The 18,476-nt window shown below is 41.1% G+C and overlaps 1 protein-coding gene across 2 annotated transcripts in view; it reads right to left on the reverse strand.

Annotated features, from left to right (window-relative positions):
* The window catches only part of LRRN1 (leucine rich repeat neuronal 1), a 39,562-nt gene extending 30,309 nt beyond the window's left edge, over positions 1–9,253 (reverse strand). For both annotated transcript variants that reach the window (XM_029918475.1, XM_029918474.1), the window contains exon 1: positions 8,818–9,253. The gene's annotated coding sequence lies outside the window, so the exon portion shown is untranslated. The remainder of the gene's footprint in view (positions 1–8,817) is intronic.
* Positions 9,254–18,476: the final 9,223 nt, after the last annotated feature.

Genomic DNA, 18,476 nt, shown 5'->3' on the forward strand with positions numbered 1-18,476 from the left:
GAATTATAGAATTCTTAGGGCCAGATGGGCTATGAGAGCTAGTCCAGTCCAATTCTTTTGTTTTATAGTTGCAATTAAAGATGAAGAAACATAGCTCAGTGCTCTAACAGTGCAGGTTCAGAGTCCTTCAGACCCAAGTTCTCATCCTTGCTCGGCCACGCACCAGCTCTGAGACTATGTGTCATCCACAGTCACAGAGTCAGTTCTTGCAAGCTCCTTGTCTAAGAAGCAGGGCTGCTGTAAACTGAGCATTCACATAAAAGACTCTCTCCTCTAAACCAGATGCTTATTCATTCATTCATTTGACAAGTATTTACTGAGTACACACTAGTGTGGCCTTGGGAAAGTCACTTGTTTTGTGCCTTAGCTTCTTGAGCTGTAAAGTGGGTACCCTCATTATATAGTTTTTGCAGGGATTAAATGAGTTAATGCATAGAAGGTCCATGGGATGGTTCCTGGTACTGCGGAAAGGCACACACAATGTTGGATATCATTACCTTTGTCCCACTGTTTCTACACTCTGTATTAAGTAGCACAGTAGGGCTCTGGGGATATAATTCAGGAGCCCTATGTAATATTTTCCTCCTCATTACTAAAGCATCTCTTGTATACAGAGTGAATGTCTCACGCCATTGTCACTCCTGAGGGTGAAGCTGCTTGTAAGCTTCTTTACAAGGGTTCTATTTTCACAGTGCCATCTTTCATGGTTGAAAGGAAAAATATCTGACCAGCATTTGCTCATGTACTTTCTGTTTTTTCCTTCAGATGGCTCTGAAGACACTTAAGTTTTTCACCTGGTCTCCCAGGTGAGCAATGATGAGTTTGAGAGTATGTGCGGAGGTTGGCTGGGATTCCAGAGACGGGTCGTCCCCATAGGACACAGCAGAACTAACTAGTCCTTTGGGGGTGTTAAACTTCACATGCAGTCCTCACTGCACAGAACCATAATGAGCTAAAAGAATTCCAGTTAATTGCCACTCCAGTGTCTTCAGCGGTTCTCTCACGGTTGGATGAGTTACTATAGATTCCATTAGTGTTCTGGAGACACGGGCTGAAGTTCTATGTAACTATATCACTCATGGAAATCACAGAACTGTGAGGATACAAAAGACCTTGAGTGGTCATATACCTTCTCACAAGAGAATGTTATACTATCCTAGAGAAGTGAGAAGTTACATCTTTAAGACCTTGAGAGAAGGCTCTTTTTAAAAAAAAAAATTTAATGTTCATTTATTTTCAAAAGACAGAGGGAGACAGAGTATGAGCAGGAGAGGGGCAGAGACAGAGACACAGAATCTGAAGCAGGCTCCAGGTTCTGAACTGTCAGCACAGAGCCCGATGCAGGGCTCAAACCCACGAACCATGAGATTGTGACCTGAGCCAAAGTCGGACACTTAACCGACTGAGCCACTGAGAGAAGGCTCTTTACAAAGCTCATTTTGATAAACAATTCTTATTACTGAAACAAAAACATACACTTCTCAGTATGGAATCTATCTCTCCTGCTTGTGTGTGTGTGTGTGTATACACAAAGTTAAAACATCCCTGCCAAACAAAACCAGAAAACCACGCCACTATCGCTTTTCTTTTGTAGGCAGAACATCCTCAGTTCTAGCCCATTTTGGTTATCTCATTTTCTTATCCAAACCATATCTATCCTATGAACCTTTCTTCCCAGCTTTTCACAAGTTATATTTTTAAGCCTCTAAGGTCAGTTTAAGGTAAGGTATTAGAGAGAAAGTCTGCTTAGTTCTTAGGTGTCTGGGAAACCCAGCTTAAATTTCCCTGCATGATACATTTTAATTGATACACCCTGGGTCCTTGCTCTCCTTGGTAACCCAAGAGCTAAAGTGCTGAGTCACTGTCATATTACCTGTTCTGTCACCACAGTCCAGGAGGCAGGCTTGGTGGAAGCAAGGAGCCTCAGGTCTTATCCCAGATCCAGTCTTACCCTAGATGTGTGACCTTACACAAACAAATTCATCTTACACTAGGAAAAAGAAAGATGCAACCCCTCTTTCTTTTACAACTTAGAAATGTATTAAGTGACTTGTCCAAGGTCATACTAAACCTCTCCATGGCTCTGGTGCCTTAGTAATTGAAAAAAGAGAGAAAGAATGATACTTGGTGTCTCAGAATAGTAGAGGTCAAATGAGATACATATTTAAGGACTCTGCAAAAGGTGAAGTTCTAAAACATGAGGCATATTCATTTTCTTTGTAACATGAGGCATATTCATTTTGTCAGTGCAGCCCATCTTCTCTTTATGCAGCATGTGCTGTTATAGGTTTCTTGCAGCTGACTTTCATTTTGTTTCTAGCCTCCTCTTCTGCTTGCTCAAGACACTGTGACGTCTAACCAATTCAGAGGGGTCTACCCTTTCTCAAGCAGCCATCCCACTCACTTGTGTTTTGTGAGACGAGGTGTAAAATACTGCCAAATACTTGTGTCCCAGGGGACAGCCTGCTCTGTGAATTAACCAGGTGTCTTAAAGCCTTTGTCAAAGGCCAAAATCTGAATGAAGGCTCCAACTTCCGTACTTTTGTAGCTCACACTTTTGCCATCACAGCACACTTTATTGCACTTGTCACTCGCCCTTCCGTAACGCCAAATAGACTTTAACTCAGGGAAGAGCCAATGTCTGTTGGAACAGGGTTTGTCAAAACTTTTGTACTGTTGACATTGGATCAAATAATCCTCTGTTGTGGGGGGACCATCCTATGCATTTTAGGATGTCTACCAGCATCCCTGGATTCTACACATTAGATGCCAGTAGCATCCCCCACCTTTAGTTGTGACAACTGCCAAAGATGTCTCCAAATATTGCCAAGTCTCCTGGAGGTGGGTGGAGTGGTGTGGGGGGGTTAAATCACCCCCAGTTAAAAAGCCCTGTGCTAGCTCTAGCAGAGTGCCTTCTTCACTCCATAAATATTTATAGAAGAATACATGACTGATGGAAACAAACTGCTTCTGATGGATTTAATGTACAAGCTGCAGAAAAATCAAGCTAATTTCTTTTGGTTTTAGTACCTCCTATAATGCCTGGCACACAGCTGGGGCTCAGTATATATTCAATGGGTGAATGAGTGTTCCAGGATCATAAATAGCTTCCTATATATCAGGTAAAATTATTTCCCTCATGAAGACCCAGGTGAAGTGATAAGGAACTGTCACATTAGGGGAAAAACTTTTTTAAAAGAACAACAACAAAAAAATCTCTTAGCTGTGGGATTAGGAGCCAAAAAAAAATACCTTGCAGAAAAGAGCATCATGGCTATGTTCCCCAGACCTTTAGCTCTCCATCTAATCATGGCATTTAGGGCAGAAATAAAATTCTTTGCAGTGCTAATACTAGACACATCTAGCATTTCTACATCCTTTAAAACAACTCAGTTAGGGACATGAAGTACCAGGAGGGTTGCAGGACATCTCGAAGGTCACACATTCAGGCATTAGTGTCAGAGCTGGGAAATGAGCCTGCGCCTTCCTGACTCCCTGTACAGTGCTTGATTACAGTGATTATTATGGATGCAAATTAAGACTTATTACTATTGTGAAATAACAATGCAGGTTAATGATATTCTTTATTGCCAAGCTAACATTTTTTCTAGAGGGGAAAATTATAGGCATGAAACCAATTAAGCAACCTTTCTTTCTTTGTAAAGCTTTTTAGTGTTCCTAAATGAAGATTCTCTCTTTGTGCTTACTGCTTAATAGTGCAAACTGATTTTCTGTCTCCTAGGTCTTACTGAGATGGATGCTAATACTGGTGCTGTCTTTTTTTCCTGTATGAATTGAAAATGACTATGCTAATACATTATCTCACAAAGGGCAGTCATAAAAAGGAAGAGCAAATATTTTGAAATGAATATTTTATGGGCATTCTCCTATAGAGGTTAGGCATTGTTGGAAATGCCTCCCTTGGAAATCTTAGGTAGATGAAGTCCCTTTGCTGGACACCACTAGGAACAACCCATGATTGAAACACTGGCTCCAGAAAACAATAGCAGACTAATTTATGTATCCTCCAAATTTTACACCGTTGTCATTTACTCCCAGTTCTACAAAACACAAAGACCTTTCCCATAGAAGGATGTCATGTCACATGTATATTGTTATTGTAACTATGGTAACCAAAAAAATGCCACCAATGTGACTGTTTCATACACAAATGAGGGGACAGCTGTGGAGTCCACATGTCTGCCAGTGGTATAATAGATGGGAGGTAGGGTGGCCTGGGTCAGAAAATTACAACTCATTTATATTAATCGGAGCTTTCACATAACATTCCAAACCCTTTGCTACAAAGAGCGTAATTGGAAGGCAATAAGCCACTGTAAGAGCAGTTTTACTCACAGCTTTCAAAACTAAGTGTTGCAAGTAGATGCGGCAGCATCCTCAGAGAGTCCTCCTAAGTCCGAACTGATGGACCTTCAGTGTGAATCACTGTAGTTTAAGCTGAGTTTCTCTGCACGTCAGGGATGATGGTCAGGCTGGTTAAGTACAGTGGTTCCATCCATGTTAACTGTTTGTTAGTGGTGGTATCTGAGGCACAGCTTCCTCAAGCCCGTCAGCAGTTTTATCGAATAAGTTAGTCCTTCCAGAACTACTCACTCAGCATTATGTTACAGGGTTGGAAGGGTTACCAAACATCTAAGTAACCTAGCTCTGACTAGATAGTAGCTTGCTTCCTGGCTAAATAACTTATAAAATTGCTGTTAACATTCTACCTTTGCTAGACCTTCGGAAAATATTTGAAAAGTAAAAAAATATGTAAGCCTACGTGTTTCTTTCTTTAAAAGCAATGTAACACAAAAATATAGATTTTAATTACTGACTAATATGCCTAAGAGCTCTGTAGGTGCCATAGCTCTGGAAATATATCCTATATTATTTTATCATGTATTGTAAATGCAATGTCAGTGAACTTTTTATTACACCTCTGTCTGTCTATGGTTTAACACTTGGAGGTGAGTGTCTGTAATAGATCTATAAAGTAGATGAATGGTAATATCCTAAAAGAAAAACTTTTAAAAAACAAATTTCATTTAAGAAGACTTAAGAGCAAATGGCTCCCTTGGACAGTAACCACTGAGTTTTACAAAAGGATTTAATTTCTGTCTCCATCCTGTATTTTAGGCCAAAAACAAGAGAGAATGCAGGTTTTCCTGACTTCATCTATATAATTATATTTTTACCCTGAATAAAATATTAATCAAAGCTATATTCATGAGTCAAAGAAACTTCCATTGTTCCCAGAAATCAAAATATGATTCTAAAATGGAATTTGCTTTATCTCCAGATTGGCTTAACCCCAAGTAGATACTCAGCATAATCATTTTTAAAAATTAAATATAATAGTTAAGCAACCTTATATTAGTGTTCCAGTGAATCATTCAAAGAACTATTATTTTGTAGCTTAAAATAAATTTTAAAAAAGCATTATGAAAGTCTAGCAAAAAATGACATGCAGATCCTATAATTTACTATATTTTATTTATGGTATATGATTATTTATGGCGGCATAAAAAACCCACCATTCTGTTTATTTATAGTCATACTCAATTGGCTTAGAAAGTAGAAATCTAACTCTGTGGAGACAGATTTTCTCTAGTACCTACCAGTTTGTTCCCATGAGTGTCACTGCTTTAGGATATGCGGTAATTGCTCTAGCAATTCAGGTCAAGAAGTAGCCTTAGCAGGGCCTAACCAGAGAGAGATCAATGGGTGAGTTTTTTCTTGCTGTTTTTGAATTCCGGACACTATCCAGAGCTATGTGTATTATTGTTCACTGCCGGAGTCTGCAGTTAGATCTGGCCTAAGATTTTATTTAGCACAGTGATTTTCTTAAATAATAAGTACTTTGTTACTCTCATTTACCAAGGACTATGCTCTAATCTTCCTTTCATTAGACTTGCAGAGTAACAATTTCACATAGGCAGGATAATAACCAAAGAAAGTTTTCACAAATGTGAGGCTGTGGTCAGTTTAAAGTTACCAGGTTTGCTTCAAAAATACATACCTAGATAATTTACAATAAAATGGCTTACAGCCTAGTTTAGAAAAGTCAGCTGTATTTTATAGTTAACCCTCAAGTCCATAATGGAGACAGAACTCAGGCTGAAGTCACATAAATATTTATTCTAATGATTTGTTACTTTCTGACTTCTTGATAGCGTTAAGACATAAAATGAAATCGTGGCTATAACATTTTCTTACTTAAATTTAACTCAATTCAGTTTTCCCCTCCTGGGGAAAATAAAACTGCCTTATGTGTAAAAGTCACTGAACCAGCAAAAATAACTTAAAGGAAACATGTAAAATAGCAGACTAACATCTGTTGTGCACCCCTCCCCCACAAACTCTGAGCCCTCAAAACAATGTTGTCTTTGGTGAGGGCTGGATTTTAACGTCCCTTTCAGTGATTATATAGAATACTAGGCAAGAACTGTTTAGTGAATAGGTTCTTTTTTTCCTTCAACAATGTTTCAGACTGACAAAAGAAGAGGCCAAGGAGGCTGGCTTATCAGTAGGTATAATGCCAGTGCTCACGTGCAGCCCACACCGCTGGCCTTTTGTTCAGTAGTCACACTACTCCAGGAGGGGAGTGAGCAGTGGTCTATCGGCTAATGTTAAAGGAGGCAGAGATTCCACTAGTTTCGACTCCCTTCCACTCATGGTTTCATCCTGTGACCTGAAAACCCCTCAGATAAGTAGGAACATGCTGGTTTCATCACCTTCAGTTCTACAAGTTTGATGCCTTAACTAAACTAATTCTGCTTGAACAGTGAACATTCTAGTGAGACCTTCATTTCAGTCAATGACAACTATCTTTTCCTAATTATATATCTCTGAAGATGGAGAGCAAATGTGAGTAGGAGATAAAAATGACTAAAAGAAAAAGAAAAGAAACTTTAAAAGTTGAAAGGGCAATTTGGTAATCACCTCAAACCACCAGAAGTGGATTAAAGTTACAGCCTACTCCATATAAACATTTTACTCACTATCTAGCTCAGCTTCAATGTTACACAAAAATACACAGCCAGGTAAAGAGCAAGTAGAACTTTGAGCTCTCAACACAATAGCACTCAGAGAATTTGGCTCTTGAATAAAGGTGTCAGCAAGATATGGAATTCCTAAACAGAAAAACTCACACTGTGCCTTTATTCATTTTCTTAAGGTCTATTGTTAACTAAAGACTCCTTGTCTTTTCAAATTCCTTCATGTGAATGGCTGAGGCCAGACATCTGCCAGGATTCGCTCACATTTGCATGCAAATCAGAGACTTAGGGACACACATGGCCAAGGAGCCAACAACACCACTTTTACTCTAGATTTATACTGATCAAAGTGCCTTTCTGAACTTTCCACGTCTCTAGTTCTAGCTCTTAAAAATGAAGTAATGAACATATCTGAGTAATATTATTGAGACTGTCATGCCAAAGCACACTGCAAAACAAAACAGCACACTGTCCTTCAGAAAATCCTCCAAGCGAAAGCACAAGTCAGCAATACCTGTTCCCTCACTGAAGCTCGCCTTTCCTTTACTATGTAGGTCTGGAAATGAAAATGCTAATGGTGACATGAGACTTAGGGAAGGATCCATTTTCTCGAACTCTTCTTGCCTTTGTGTAGTTCAAATGCCTCAGTATTCACACCGTACCACTCATTCATTCATTCATGCATGCATGTATACATGCATTCATTCATTCATTCCCAAGCACTGTATTTGGCCCTGGGGCTACAGCGGTGCACGCACCAGGCAAGATCTCCCTCTTCCAGAACAGGTACCACCGGCGAGTCTCTCACTCCGCATATCTACCCCGACTCCTTCGAAAGGGTCCCGGGACGGGTTTCCCATCTGTCCTGGGTGCGTGGCGCCGCTCCCGCAGCTGGATCTTTCTATACCACCCCAGCCTGCCAGGCAGGGTCTCCCACCGCGAGAGGCTGTCGCAGCAAGGCTCTGGGAAACGCCGAGTGGGGGGCTGCCCACACCCCTTTACACGCAGCACAAAGAAGAATCGCTGGCAAACTTTCCTTGCTCCGGACCCCAGCCGAGCGGGAACCCAGCACCGATTTGGTTCCTGGAGCGGACCAAGGCTCCCTGACATTTCAGTGTTCCTGGCAAGCCTCCTGAGGCTGCTACTCCTCCGGGACTCAAAATATGTAGGGTGAGGTCTTTCCCCCAATTACACTGCCCGACAATTGGGTAGGTTCTTCCGAATGCTCGGGCTTCATTACACTTCAATGCTTTGTGAATTGTGTCCCTTGCCCCTTTCTTTAACAACAAGGCCAACACCAAGACCTTCTTCCTCTTACCTCTTCCCACCACATGCTACCTTCCTTTCCCATCTCTTGGGTCTTTCTCCAACTCCCCAGAGCCCCTTCACGCGCTCTTCTCCGGCTCCAGCTGCCTTACCCGTTCACATCCCAGCCGTCCTCCTTCCTTTGGATTCCCGGGCAACACCCTCCCCCGCGTTGGTCCCTGAAATTCAGCGGGCTCGCCTCCTGTCACTGCCTTTTGCCCATTTCTGCCTTGCCTTCATTCCAAACTATTACTCCAGCGTACCCCTGTAGGGCATTTTTGGGGAGGGGGGCTGGTGGGAAGATGCGAAAAGGGTTACTAGATTGCCATTTCCCCGACTTGGTCATTTTCTCCGGCTCCATGAGCCGCGCCCCCTGGTCCCCCGTAGGCCCGGGGTCTTATCCCGCGGTTCCCCATACGCTCTGGGCCCGCCACGCCGCCAAGTTTGCCTCGACTTCCCCTCGCTGCCGCCCAAACCTTCCGCCACTCCCCGGCTAGACGAGCGCACTTACCCCGAGGCCCGGCTGGCGGGGGTGTGGGGTGCGCACGGACCCGCGGCGGCAGCAGGAGCAGGAGGCGGAGGACGGCCGGATGAGCGCCTCCCTCCCAACCCGCAGCGCGAACTGGCTCCTTAGAGGGCTCCCAGCAGAGCACCAAGACAGGAGGAGAGGCAACGACACGAGCAACAGCTGCTGCACGGGCCTGGGCTCAATCCGATTCTCGGGGGTCGGGGCAGAAGCAGGCAGGATTGGGCAGGAAAAGTGGGATGCAGAGAGCGAGGCAGAGAGCGGCCAGGTCCCAAGGAAGGAGCCCGGGGCAACTAGGGATGCCACGGCGAGGATGCCGGCGCCTGGGCTAACGCCACCAGCCCCTCTTCCCAAGCGGAGGGCGCTGCAGGCGCGGGCGCGCGGGCCTCGGCTAGCTCCCCGGCTCGCTGCCTGCGCCCTCGGTGCGCCCCGCTTTGTGCTCCCCGCAGCCGGCGTGCACCTGGTGTAAGCAAAAGCGGTCAGCTGATGGGCTGCATGCCTATTGGCTGCTCCGCGGTCTCCTCCCCTCCCGCCCGACCCCCTTCGTAGCCTCTCCCTCCTGGCCTCCCGCCCCCGGCTCAGCCCGGTGCTGGGGCACCATCTGTAGCCCGCCCAACAAAGGCGCAGCACCACTGGTCTCGGGTGGCCCCGTTGCCCTGCGCCGCCGCCGCGGCCGCTGCAGGGAGCAGTGGGCCGCCGCTTTTTGTCTGAGGTACGACAGGCTGCGGCTGGGTTAGGGAGGCAAAGCATACTGCCGTTTCTTAGCAAAAGAAATAAAAAAATAAATAAAAATTTAAAAAAAAAAAAAAAAGCCCTTGCTAGGAGGCCAGTTAGGTACAATGGGGCCCAGTCCCTGCGCAACGTAGAACTTGGGCTCAAAGACAGTAAAGCAGATAAAATTCTACCCAAGAGAGAGCCGAGTTTCAGTATGAAATCTGACCTTCGTCTTAAAATGCATGGTAATTACTTAGGCTGGGTGTTTGCATACCTAGGTGGCTGTGGAACTGGCTTGCCCTTGTGGCGGCAAGTAGTATTTTCGGACTCTTAAATGAATGGCGAAGCCACTTCCGATTTAGGAAGGGTTCAGAAAAATGATTCTGAAACTTTGTAATTACAGCTTTTTGATTCATTACGTGTGAAAGTTGTATTCAGATAACCAACAGATTGGGAATGCAGTCTATTCGGAGTTAGGGATGTCTGAGAACAAGAGGTGGAAATGGGTCTTTGGAAACTGCACGTGAACCTGAACCTCAACTTCCAGTGGCCAGCTTAGAACCAGGCTCGAGAGAAACCTTTGGTACTTGTCGCTGATGAATCTGCTTTAAGCTAGACAATTATTAATGCCTCGTTACTGAACAACTTTGGGTCGAATGTGGTAATATTTCCTCGTCATGTTCAAGCTTAGAATTTGTGGGGAATATGGAAAGATACGTTATTACGGAATCTATCTTTTGAACTTGAAGACGTACAAAATTTAATAATAATCATATATCTTGATCTTTATTGCATTTCTTGATGTCTTTCCCAGATGACTGGTAAATATAATGCTCTTATATGTCCATTTATGTTATCCTGAAACTATCATGTAGTTACTAGTGGGTCACAGTGTGCCTTAGAAAGCTCTAGAGAAAGAAAATATTAGGATTGAGGGTAGAAGGTAGGTAAAGAACAGAAGAGCTAAGCAAAAAGCCTCATTGCAACTAGGGTGGGAGAGTACTGGCTCTAAGTGAATAAGATTTAAGAACTTTCCAAGCAAATTGAGTCTTTCTCAAAATTCACAGTTTTCTCTCTTTCCCCCTTATACTGATTATATGCAGGTTAGAGTGTGTCTCAAAGAAGGCAGGGCTCTGGTGAATGACCAGGGAGAGATGGAACACAGGTGTCTTAGGGAGTCTCCCTTAGGTTTTCTAGCTGTCTTTCTGGGAGTGGAGGGGAGTTGATGCTGTAGCCCCTCCATTGTGGAGCTTTACAGAGATGTGTCATGGACAGCAGTTCAAGCAATTAATGGTGTGGGGAATTACTTTCTGAGAGGCAGGATGGATAATAGCCTCTTGGTTTGGGAAGAGACTTCATGAGAACGGTTATGAAGCCCAGCTAAGAAGAAACAATTCAGGCACGAGTCTGTGAGGCCAACGTTGCTTTAAATCTCAACACTGCAATTTATGACATGTGTCCCTCTGGGGACAAGTCACTTTACCTCTCTAAGCCTTAGCTTCCTTGGCTATAAAGTGGGGTTAATAACAGAACCTGTCCCAAAGGGTTGTGCTGATGGAGAAAGTGAAGGCACATAAAAAGCTTGGTGTAGATATTGGTATATAGTAAGCAGTCAACAAATGTAAGCAGTAGGCATTATTAGCCAGGTAGTGAAGATGAAAGCTAAACATCGGGTCAGACAGATGAGATAATTAATTCACAAATCTGTCACACAAGTGACAGCATATCTTAAAGGCATTAGCACTTCTTATGAGAGAAACAGACTATTTCCCAAGTATTCAATTCATTTATTTAAAAAAGTGTATCATTTACTTAAACTTATTTCCCTCTTCCCCAAGGCAAGAGTAAGAACAGAAGCTCTGCCAGTTTCTACTTGACCAGTGCATTTACTTGGCTCCAGGTGGAAGGAGTATGGTCAGTGGGAAGAAAGGGGGAAGGGAGCTTGGATAGGAGGATGGGGAATGTTTGGTGTTGGGAAGATTACTGTGAGACAGAAGAGGACAAATGTAGGCAGAGCCATTACAAAGGAATCTGAAATTTGGTCCAGTGTTTGGAAAATTTAATAAATTGCCTGGATGGCTAACTGGTCCAAATTTTAGAAACTGCCATTTTGTGAATCTTTTCCTACAGGGATGAATGAAGAGGAAGCATCTAGTCAATGGACCAGGATAATTAAACCAAATTCACTTGTTTCTTTTTTAGAAGTCTATCTGAATTACACCTAGTAAGCTCACTCAGTCCTGGGGTTCTAAATTTATTAGTGGAAAAGGATTTATCTTAATATTTATTTGGGGCATTATAGAAGACCTTGGAGGCTTTGGAGGACAGTAGAAATGATAGAAGGGCCTAAGAGTTCCCAAGAGAACCAGGTCTTACTACTGATGTAAGGAGGAGTTCTTGCCCCTGGAGCTGGCCATGTTGAGACACTACAGATCCCTCTGGGGTCCTCCCAACCTCCCCTTGAGATTCTTTAGCTTTGGCTTGAAGAAGCATTATAATTGGTATTAGCCTAATTGCACCGATCTATGTGGTAAGTGAGGGGGGAAAAAAGAAAGATGGGACTTTAGATGGTGATCATATCAGAATAATGTCTAAAAGAACATCTGTATTTTGAGAATAAATAATAATCCATTTAAAACCACAATTTTTAAAAGTTAAAAATGTGTTTCTCCCTAATTGAAATATTAATAAAGTGCTGATAGTGTTCTTTACAGGCTCCGAGTTACTATTATAGTTTTTAAACAAACACCACCAAGCTCTTAGAGGATGATGACTCTACAACTCATAATTATGTGACTGATGGAATTATTGTTCAATTTCATACCAAATGTGTTGTTTCTCTAAGAATCTTTCACAATTGAGTGGGTTTACTACATCTATGTAGTTCCTCTTCTTCCAATTTTGTTCTGCAGAATAAGTCATTCCAACACAAAATTGTTCCAACACACCACAAAATTGAGGTTTCTGTAATTTATTTTTGCATATAAGTCTAATAATTCAGCCTGGACCTAAGGTGACCAGTCATCTCAGCTTGCCTGGGACTATCCCGGGATTAGTCCTGTAAGTATCACATCTCAGGAAATAGCTCAGTCCAGGCAAACCAAGATCATTCTTTGTCCTAAATGGAACTCACATTAGGAAGTATATGATACTGTTGCAATCTTAGTTGAATTATAACCTTCCAGGTACAACAAATGATGTCCTAACACCTGATGGGATCAAGAATTCTGTTTCTACTTGTAGAACTTAATTGCTGTAGAGCCCGTGACAACTAATTCAACCTCCTTATTTTATAGGTAAGAAACTAAGCTCTAGGAAAGAACTCTGCCGGTCTGCTGATAAAGCTTACACTAGAAAGCTAGATTATATACTGTTTGAAGGCAGAGACTAGATGGCTAACTCCTAGCCCAGCATTCAGCATGTACTAAGTACACATTAAACATTTTGGAATCACTGAATTGAATAAATTAAATAGATAAATGTCTTTATGTGATTGGAGCACATTATATCACAAGCATTTTCTTCATATCATCAAAATCTTTGAAACTATAATGCTTAATCATTGTATAATTCCACAATCTTCCATTGGTGAGAAATAAGGGCTTTATCAATTATTTGCTATAACACATTGTACTAAACATATGTGTTAGAAGTGTCCATTTTAATTATTGAACTATAGATACATAAATATCTTGAATTAGCAAGCTAACATTCAATTTTTTTCTATTTTTATTACTATTTACCTTTAGATAGGCAGACATTCATAAAAAATAAAAGGTCATTTAGGTTGTTTTTATATTGTAAAGATTTTAGCTGATAAGAAAATTTTAGAATCAAGTTCTTTGTTTCCAATTATTTGCTCTCCATTTTGATTTCTCTTTTCTGTATATGAAATAGCTAACATTAACTAAGTACTTTGTACTGGGTACTAAGTAATGTTTCTTATTTTGAGCTAGGCAATATAGTACAATGGTAATGAGCTAGAGCCCTTGACTCGTGCTTCTGAGGTTTCGGCACCAGCTTGACACAGCTGTGTGAATTTGAACAAGTTCAACTCTGTGTTTGTAACAGTATCTATACCATGGGGTTTGTGAGAATTAAAGAGATGTATATGTGCCTAGCATATAGCAAGCATTCACTAAATATTAACAAAATTAGTTACTAGAATGCTAGGTGCTGAAACAAATCAACCAAAGAACCCTGGTGGTTTAAATATAGCAAGTTTATTTTGCACTCATGTAAGGGCTTGTGTTCCTGACTGGGTGGACTCCTCATGATCATTCAGGGTCTTGCCTGCTTCTGTTAATTCTTCCTCCTCTATTTCCACAGACTTCTTTCCATTCACACAGAGGCTAGGGATAAAGAAAGAAGGGACCACATAGGAAACTTATCTGGACCAGGCTAGGAAATAGCTTACATTGCCTCCATCCACATTCTGTTGGCAAGAACTCAGAGAAATGGCTGCATCTAAGAGCAAGGGAACATGGGAAATATAGACCACATGTGTGCCTGAAAGGGAGAGGAGGAAATCTTGCAACATACAATGGTCTATAATAAAAATATAGCTATATATTTTAGAAATATACCAATCTTTTCCCCTGTGGGCTCTCATCTTAGTCGTAATCACAAGTCTGATAAGGTAGGCAGAAGGAAATGACTGGACCAGAGTCATACTGCAAGTAAGAGGCTATCATTATAGCAAAGAAATTCTACTTGAAACAACTACTAGACAGGGCTTTCCAATTATCACTTCCTTTTAAAACTGTCCCTTGGTGATTGCCAACATGAATAGCATCACACATTACCTTCCTGAAGTTCCCAGAGACCTCAAGGAAGGAGAGGAACTGCCCCATCAGCAAGTTTGCTCCTTTATCTCTCAGGAACACCCTTTTTTCTTTCAGTAATCATAAAACTTTAAGATAGTCCAGAATCATTCCTCGTAAGAAAATGCTTAGAGACTACTGTGCTGGATTTCAGTGCCTCTATTATCATAAATTTAATATCCACATTTACTTTTGGTCCCAGGGGCCTACCAGGCTATAAAACAGAGACTGGCAGGTAAGGTAGATACAACTGGTTTGTATACATTATGTAGGAACACTGAAGCTCACAAAATTTCCCCTGCATTTCACCTAACACCTTCCTCCATTAGGTTTGTCTGCATTTTGCCCTCATTTTGTTTTATTTTTATAACAGAGACGCTCATACTTTTTATCTCTGAGTGTGTTAACAGTCTCTTCTAAGTGAAGCATTGTTCAAATTCCTTTTTCATGGATAACTAAGTACCCATCTACCAGACTAATCATCTGTTGGAATCCTTATTCTCTTAAATTTGATTCACACTTGCCCTTGATTCTGTCCCTGCCCAAAACTTTGCAATGAATGCACACTGCCTTTTGGAAAAAGGACTTAGTTTTTGAGTTTCATGACTTTGGGTGAAAGAAAAGCTGCAGAAAGATATGTGATATATAAATGGTGACTTATGCTAGTCACTAGAAGCAAGTCCATACTGCAATTCAATTTAGTAAGTACTATTGGAGTGGAGGACTAAAAAAAACCTTAGAGATACTCTGACTCAACCCTTTCATTTTACAGATGAGCAAATCCAAGTCTCAAAAACACTAACACTCCCATGTACTTGAGAGCATCTGGGAGATTTGAGTGGATATAAGCCCTTACTCAAGGTCATACTGCCTGTTAATAGGAGGATCAAGCCTAAAATCTAGTTCTCTTGATTTTCAGATCAGGAATCTTTATCTAATATTAGTGTAACCTTCCCTGGGATTCTCAGACCTTCCAGAAGTTTGTGAATATACTCTAAAGAGTCTGGTTGGTTGGGACACCTGTGTGGCTTAGTCTGTTAAGCTCCAACTTTGGCTCAGGTCATGATCTCAGTTTGTAGTTCGAGCCCCTTGTGGGGATCTTGGATCTCGGAACCTGAAGCCTGCTTCAGATTCTGTGTTTCCCTCTCTTTCTACCCCTCCCCCTTCCCTGCTAGTGCGCTCTCTCGCTCACTCTCTCTCTCTTTCTCCTTTAAAAGCAAATAAACATTAAAAAAAAGAGTCTGATTTGTTGCTATAAGAAATTTGTATTTGTTCTTTTTTTAATGTTTATTTTTGAGAGAAAGAGAGAGACAGTGCAAGCAGGGAAGAGGCAGAGAGAGAGGTACACACAGAATCTGAAGCAGGCTCTAGGCTCTGAGCTGTCAGCACAGAGCCCCATGTGGGGCTTGAACTCACAAGCAGTGAGATCATGACCTTAGCTGAAGTCAGATGCTTAACTGACTGAGCCACCCAGGTGCCCCAAGAGATGACTTAACTTTAGAAAAAAAAGAAAGAAAAATAGTCAGTTATTACATAAAATTGACCATTGAACTTGGGTTTAATTGGTTTGGCAGGGTTTTTTTTCATAAATAGTTTTATTTAAGTGTAATTGCTGGTATGAGTTCAATTGTGTCTCCCACAAATTCATATGATGAAACCTTAGCCCCAATACTTCACAATGTGACTTTATTTGCAAATGAGACCATTGCAGATATAATTAGTTAAGGTGAGTCCTACTGGAGTAGGGTGGGCCCTGATCTAATATAACAGGTATCTTTATGAAAAAGGGGAAATTTATAACACAGACATACATTTGAAGGGAGAACACCACGTGAAAACACAGGTGGAGATTAGAGTGAAGCTCTGCAAACCAAGGACCAAACCAAAGATTGCTTGCCAACTGCCAGAAGCCAGCAGAGCGGCATGGAGCAGATTCTTCCTCAGGGTCCTCAGAAGGAACCAACCCTGCAGACCTCTTGGTCTCCAATTTGGTTTTCAAGACAATGAGAAAGTATCTGTTGTTTATACTTTTCAGTTTGATGTACTCTGTTACAGCTGCTGCAGTAAACTTTTACAATTGCCATAGAATAAACTACACATACCTACACATATTACAAAATATACAATTTTGATTGTATACACCTGTGAAACCATTATTGCAATCAAGATATGGAACATATCCATCATCCTCAAAGGGTTCTATGTGCCTTTTTGTACCTAATTCATTCTTACCTGCCATAGTCTTTTCTTTGCTGCCTATCACTAGACCCAGTAAACTTTCCTGCTTTATGTTATTATAGATTAATATGTACTTCCTAGAATTTCTTTCAGTCAGCATGATTAGAGATTCATCCATGTTGTTGTGCATATGAATTGTTTTTTATTGCTGACTAGAACACCATTGTATACCTATACCACCATATGTTTATTCATTCACCATTTATGGGCATTTGAGTTGTTTCCAGATCTGTTTGTTACATATAAAGCTGCTTTGGGTATTTGTGTTCAAGTCTTTGACTCGATATTTGCTTTCATTTCTCTTGGGTAAATATCCAAGCATGAAATGACTGGATCATATGGTAGGTATATGTTTTACTTCTTAAGAAACTGCCAAACTGCTTTTAAAGCAGTTGGTACCGTTTTTCATTCCTACCAACAGTGTATGAGTGTACCAGTTGGCTTGCCCACTAAAAACCCTTGAAAGTAAATGTCTATAGGGAGGTAGGAACTTTTAGATGATTCAGCCACACCCTGCCATTTGCCTTATACCCATCTTGATTTACAAACTTATGCTACTTATCTATATGATTTTAAAAGTACAGCCTCTGATTAATAAATTGATTCAGAATTGCCTATTCAAATATGTGACTCACACATTATGTGTGTACAAATCTCTACAGAGTCCTGGATCATTTTAGAAGATATGAATGTACCATTGACCAGTCATGTGCCATTGGCTGCCACTTCTCTTTAATGTACTCCCTGAAAAGTCAGAGTAAAGACATTTGTCCAACTTGTCTCCCCATGGAATTGTTTTCTGGATCAAACTGAATATTCAAGGAAGTACTTCACAAACTATGATGTAGACTATTTTTTCATGATGCTATGACAGTGAACCATTCTCTGAGAGGTGGGTTTCCAGAATGAGAGTCCCAGATTGTGACAGCCTTCATGATGTGGGTGGTGTGTGATGTGGAGTACATTGGCCACCTGTACTGGCTGCCTTCTCCCTCATTTCTGGTCAGAAAACACAGTACCAGTAGAGTTTGAGACAGTGACTAACTGTCCTACCGAATAGTTTCTCTTGATGTCTCTAAAGATTCTGGCATTGAAAGTCAGGGAAAAATAATAATAAATACAGCAGCTAACTCTTATTAAGCAGGTGTTATATGCTAGGCTGGTATAATATTTTTATCGAAGTATTGTCAACATGCAACGTTACATTAATATCAGATGTACAACATAGTAATTCAACAACTCTGTGCATTATGCTACTCTCACCACAAATACAGCTACATGGTACAGTTTTTTGCATGAGTTTCTTGTAATTCTTACAACAATACCATGAGATAGGTATGTATGATTATCACTCTTGGTGTTTTTTTAAGTAATTGATATATTAACAAAGGTAGATTTCTTGCCCTGGATACCAGAGCTCTTGCTCTTAGCTATAACATAATCTGTAGTGTCCAATCCTTTCTATGCTATAATAGTATAATCTGAAAGGCATATATCATTTCATCATATTGACATAAATACACCTGTTGGGAAATTCTTTTAAATTAAAAAACAAAACAGACTGAAGTAGTGTCCCAGGAACTGTCCCCAAATATCTTAATATTTCAGAAAGGAAGAATATGAGGAACACTACTCAGATTTTGTTAGAATAACAGTGACATTCACAAAATAACAAGATTTGAAAGTCCATCATAGCAAGGGATTTGAAAATCATTGAAATGTAAAAAGCAATGAAATTTCAATTTGTAACATTGGAGACTTGGAACATGTGTGCATGAAGAGCCAGCATGGGCCACCTAGTTGATTCTGAAGGGCTGAGCAATCATATGGGATGTAGTTTGCCAAGCATAGTTCATGGTCACTTCATGG

The sequence above is a fragment of the Suricata suricatta genome, chromosome 12 (genome assembly GCF_006229205.1).
Source record: "Suricata suricatta isolate VVHF042 chromosome 12, meerkat_22Aug2017_6uvM2_HiC, whole genome shotgun sequence".
Classification (NCBI taxonomy): Eukaryota; Metazoa; Chordata; class Mammalia; order Carnivora; family Herpestidae; genus Suricata; species Suricata suricatta.